At 46.2% G+C, this 6000-nt stretch overlaps 1 protein-coding gene across 1 annotated transcript in view; it reads left to right on the top strand.

Annotated features, from left to right (window-relative positions):
• LOC124049137 (disabled homolog 2-interacting protein-like) overlaps positions 1-6000 on the top strand; it is a 253523-nt gene that overhangs the window by 125723 nt on the left and 121800 nt on the right.

The raw sequence follows: 6000 nt of genomic DNA, 5'->3' as shown, positions 1-6000 counted from the left end.
GTATGTAAACTTCTGACCCACTGAAATTGTGATACAGTGAATTATAAGTGAAATAATCTGTCTGTAAACAATTGTTGGAAAATGTACTTGTGTCACGCACAAAGTAGATGTCCTAACCGACTTGCCAAAACTATAGTTTGTTCACAAGAAACTTGGAGTAGGTGGAGTTTTAATGACTCCAACCTAAGTTTATGCAAACTTCCAACTTCAACTGTATATGCAGCCCTGTGTGAAGGCAGAGTTTCGATGGTTGCTAATAAAAATAGGATCCCAGCTGCTACTATATTTATTTCCATCACATGTGGCATGATCTGAAAATGAACCACTGGAAAAGCACCTCCATTCACTATTTGAGTGCATATGGAGGACATGTATTTGTTCCCCTGTCCCTGTTCCTCCTTGATAATGGTCCATTCTAAATCTAAACCCATTTGACATATTATTAATGACAAGATTAAATTAAGAATAGCCTGATGGGTGAAAACATGATCACTTGATGTGAGAACAGCATGTTCAGCCTGAGGCAAGGAACAGAGAGCAAGGTTTTGCTACTTTCTCAAATCCTCAATAGTCTATAATCAAATCATGCAACCCATTTCTGTTTTGATTTTTAAGACATAAGGTTTGTATTATTTACAACTAAAGTTGCCAAATAACTCTAAATCTAGCATATAGGATCTGTTTCAAATGATCACTTTTACGCTCAACATAGCCACTTCAAATACGCACTCACTCCGTGATGGGAAAAATATCCTTTCTATTTTATTCAGTTCAATTATATTCTTACTATAAAATCATGTAATATAAAATGATGGCACGGGACTTATACTGTAAACATATCCTGTTTGCTAAAGGAACTAGCCTACAGCCTGTGGAATGACGCATGGCCATAGGCCAACTCATATTCTGTATGCTAAATGAACTAGCCTACAGCCTGTGGAATGGCGCATGGCCATAGGCCAACTCATATCCTGTCTGCTAAAGGAACTAGCCTACAGCCTACAGCCTGTGGAATATCCTGTCTGCTAAAAGAATGCCTACAGCCATGGCGCATGGCCATAGGCCAACTCATATCCTGTCTGCTAAATGAACTAGCCTACAGCCTGTGGAATGATGCATGGCCATAGGCCAACTCATATCCTGTCTGCTAAAGGAACTAGCCTACAGCCTGTGGAATGACGCATGGCCATAGGCCAACTCATATCCTGTCTGCTAAAGGAATATACAGCCTGTCATGGCCATAGGCTATCCTGTCTGCTAAAGGAACTAGCCTACAGCCTGTGGAATGACGCATGGCCAAAGGAACTAAAGGAACCTACAGCCTGTGGAATGACGCATGGCCATAGGCCAACTCATATCCTGTCTGCTAAAGGAACTAGCCTACAGCCTGTGGAATGACGCATGGCCATAGGCCAACTCATATCCTGTCTGCTAAAGGAACTAGCCTACAGCCTGTGGAATGACGCATGGCCATAGGCCAACTCATATCCTGTCTGCTAAAGGAACTAGCCTACAGCCTGTGGAATGACGCATGGCCATAGGCCAACTCATATCCTGTCTGCTAAAGGAACTAGCCTACAGCCTGTGGAATGACGCATGGCCATAGGCCAACTCATATCCTGTCTGCTAAAGGAACTAGCCTACAGCCTGTGGAATGACGCATGGCCATAGGCCAACAGCCTGCTGGAATGCCTACAGCCTGTGGAATGCGCATGGCCATAGGCCAACTCATATCCTGTCTGCTAAAGGAACTAGCCTACAGCCTGTGGAATGATACAGCCATGGCCATAGGCCAACTCATATCCTGTCTGCTAAATGAACTAGCCTACAGCCTGTGGAATGGCGCATGGCCATAGGCCAACTCATATCCTGTCTGCTAAATGAACTAGCCTACAGCCTGTGGAATGGCGCATGGCCATAGGCCAACTCATATCCTGTCTGCTAAATGAACTAGCCTACAGCCTGTGGAATGGCGCATGGCCATAGGCCAACTCATATCCTGTCTGCTAAATGAATAGGCCAACTCATATCCTGTCTGCTAAATGAACTAGCCTACTGCCTGTGGAATGGCGCATGGCCATAGGCCAACTCATATCCTGTCTGCTAAATGAACTAGCATGTTAATTAACGGTAGATTTAACACGAGACCAGCAGTAATTTGCATGACAATAACCGGTTGCCAAAATGTCATGACCGCCACAGCCCTACTTGGAGCCAGAGTGCACTGCCTAGACCACTGTGTACCGTCAGTTTATGCCGATGATACTTGATGCCGTTGTTTTTAATTCTTTTGTTTTAAGCCCTCCCCAAACCATAGACCTAACTTTAACCACTCTGAATGAATGCCTAAACTGTTAACCTTTGAGTTTTTTCTGTTTTAACCTTCTAACCATGATGAATTAACCCTGTAACCATGCAGAAGGAATGTGTGAAAAATAGACGTTCATCCATAATACATCGAATTTCAAGGGGAAACTATGAGATCTTGTTGCAAGAGCTACGTGGCAGGATTTAGATGTAGATATGGAGCAGAGGAAACTGAGGTTCCACCACCGCCTGAGGAGATTCAATATCTTTTAAAATGCTGCAGTGTAATTATGAATTTTTACTGAGGCTTTGCTCTCCCTTAGCCAGATAAAGATTGGAAATCGTCCTCATCACTAAACAAAGTTTGTTTTTAAAAGTATTTGTAATGTTTCAATGAATACGGACGAGTGTGCTCACATTCCCTGGAAAACAGTGTGATGCACAGAACTGTAGTTGGAAGGACAGTGTCTTCATTCAATAATCCATTTGCATGTTCTCCCTTTCATGAGATGAGAGAAAATAGTGGTCTTGATAGATCATTGCTGTGTGTTGTCAATAACATCTCCCTCTGTCTAATGCCCAAAGGCCACAACACACAAACTCAATAGGAATGACTGAATGTAGATGAAAGCTCCTTCCATCAGCCCTACAGGCCCGCACGCACACACGTACTCTCTTTCAGAATTGATGTTACGTGTCTGTTGTAGTGGTTTATTTGACTGTAGCTCTACTGTAAGCTGATTTGCAGAGAGAGGAGGGAGGGAGGGAGGGAGGGAGGGAGGGAGGGAGGGAGGGAGGGGGAGGGAGGGAGGGAGGGAGGGAGGGAGGGAGGGAGGGATCTGTTAATGCAGTTGTCAAGGCAGAAGGGTTGGGTTGCATAATACTCAAACTCACCAGAAAGACAGGGATGGAGGGATAGAAAGGTAGGGATTGAGGGAGGGAAGCAGGGATGGAGGGAGAGAGAGAGAGAGGGATGGAGGGAGGGATAGAGAGAAGTAGGGATGGGGGAGAGGAGAGAGAGAGAGAGAGAGAGAGAGAGAGAGAGAGAGAGAGAGAGAGAGAGAGAGAGAGAGAGAGAGAGAGAGAGAGAGAGAGAGAGAGAGGAGTGATGGAGGGAGAAAGGGAGTGATGGAGGGAGAAAGAGAGGCAGGGATGGAGGGAGAGAGTGAGGCAGGAATGGAGGGAGAGAGACAGGGATGGAGTGAGAGAGAAAGGCGGGGATGAAGGGACAGAGGCAGGGCTGTAGGGAGGGAGAGGCAGGGATGGAGGGAGGGAAGCAGGGAGGAGGGAGGGAAGCATTGATGGAGGGAGAGAGAGAGACAGGGATGTAGGGAGAGAGAGAGACAGGGATGGAGGGAGAGAGTGAGGCAGTGATGGGGGGAGAGAGTGAGGCAGGGATGGAGTGAGAGAGAGAAGCAGGGATGGAGGCAGAATAAAAGGCTTGGGTGGAGGGAGAGAGGAAGGGATGATGGGAAAGAGAGGCAAGGATCGATGGAGAGAGGCAGGGATGGAGGGAGAGAGACAGGAATTGAGGGAGATAGAGAGAGGCAGGCAGGGATGGAGGGAGAGAGAGAGAGAGAGAGGTGGGGATGGAGGGAGAGAGGCAGGGCTGTGGGAGAGAGAGATGCAGGGATGGAGGGGGAGAGGAAGGGGTGGAGGGAGAGAGAGGCACACATGGAGGGAGGGAGAAGGGATGGAGGTAGAGAGAAGGAGGTAGGGAGGTAGGGAGGGGGCTGGGGGAGAGATGAGAGTGGGGGAGAGAGAAGTGCAGGGATGAGGGAGAGAGAGACAGGGATGTGGGAGAGAAGGAGGGATGGAGGGATAGAGAAGAAGGCAGGGAGGGGGCTGGGAAAGAGAGAGAGAGCGATGGAGGGAGAGAGAGAGGGTGAGGGATGGAGGGAGAGAAGGAGGCAGGTTTGGAGTGAGTGAGAAGGAGACCTGGAGGGAGAGAGAGAGAGATGGAATTGAGGGAGAGAGCGAGATAAGAGGCAGGGAGTTATGAGAAAGATTTGCCTTTTTCCTCTCTTTATTTCTCTCTTTCTACCTGTATGGTGTCGATTTGAGCTATCTGGTTTTCCAGGTGTGGTATTGAGCTGTGAGAACACCTCAGAGAGCCACCAGTAAAACACTGCTGTAGTAACACTGCTGTCATGAGTAAAGAGACTGAGAGAAGGTGGTGTTCTGTCTGGTTATCTGTTAGCAAGAGCCAGGGGGATAAACACTTAGAGGTGGGGTTATTGTCCCAACTGATGCTTAGCTCACTGACATCTTCTCTTCTTACCTCCTGACCCCTATCATCTCTTAGTGTTACTTAGTGCCCCCTATCGTCTCTCTGTCTTACCTCCTGACCCCTATCATCTCTTAGTGTTACTTAGTGCCCCCTATCGTCTCTCTGTCTTACCTCCTGACCCCTATCATCTCTTAGTGTTACTTAGTGCCCCCTATCATCTCTCTGTCTTACCTCCTGACCCCTATCATCTCTGTCTTAGTTATCGTCTCTCTGTCTTACCTCCTGACCCCTATCATCTCTTAGTGTTACTTAGTGCCCCCTATCGTCTCTCTGTCTTACCTCCTGACCCATATCATCTCTTAGTGTTACTTAGTGCCCCCTATCATCACTGTCTGCCTCAACAAACGACCCCCTGCCCCCTGTAGTGTACACCCACTCACACAAAACCTGATACATACAGACGTACGGACACACACCCACGCACAAAGACGTACAAAAACACACATACATTGTAAAGTGGTTACCATGAATTTGACTGAAATTTACAGACAGCTCGGTGGCAAAATGTTATATTTAATATCACAGTATACCTGCTGTAATATTAATATCAAACCAAGTACTGTGTATTGACAAACAGTAAAATAATGTAAAACCTGTTGTATTATACTGTAAAATAGTAATATTCTACTGTCATCGGAATGATTGAATTAATGAATTAATATATGTATGAATGAGGGTAGGGTTCACAGGATTTTACTGTAATTACAAAGGATTGGTGCAAGTAAGGTTGCCTACTAGGTAGTGTTTACACATTACAGCATATTAAATCAGTTTTAACAAATTTCTATCAGCATGTTAAATGTACAACCAGAGGAAAAATAACTCTGGACCACCTTTACTCCACACGCAGAAACGTGTACAGAACTCTCTCTCGCCCTCTATTTGGCAAATTTGACCATAATTATATCCTCCTGATTCCTGATTACAAGCAAAAATTAAAGCAGGAAGCACCAGTGACTCGGTCTATAAAAAAGTGGTCAGATGAAGCAGATGTTAAACTACAGGACTGTTTTTCTAGCACAGACTGGAATATGTTCCGGGATGCCTCAAATTCCATTGAGGAGTATACCACCTCAGTCATGTGCTTCATCAATAAGTGCATCGATGACATCATCCCCACAGTGACCATACGTACATACCCCAACCAGAAGCCATGGATTACAGGCAACATCCGCCCTGAGCTGAAGACTAGAGCTGCCACTTTCAAGGAGCGGGACTCTAACCCGGAAGCTAATAAAAAATCCCGCTATGCCCTCTGACGAACCATCAAATATGCAATGCGTCACTACAGGACTAAGATCGAATGTTACTACACCGGCTCTGACGCTCGTCAGATGTCGCAGGGTGTGCAAACCATTTCAGGCTACAAATGACACGAGCCAGTGACACGAGCCTGCACGCTT

Source organism: Oncorhynchus gorbuscha, linkage group LG11, assembly GCF_021184085.1.
Source record: "Oncorhynchus gorbuscha isolate QuinsamMale2020 ecotype Even-year linkage group LG11, OgorEven_v1.0, whole genome shotgun sequence".
NCBI lineage: Eukaryota > Metazoa > Chordata > Actinopteri > Salmoniformes > Salmonidae > Oncorhynchus > Oncorhynchus gorbuscha.
The sequence above is the reverse complement of the archived record's forward strand: the minus strand, read 5'-3'. Positions and strand labels throughout refer to the sequence as shown.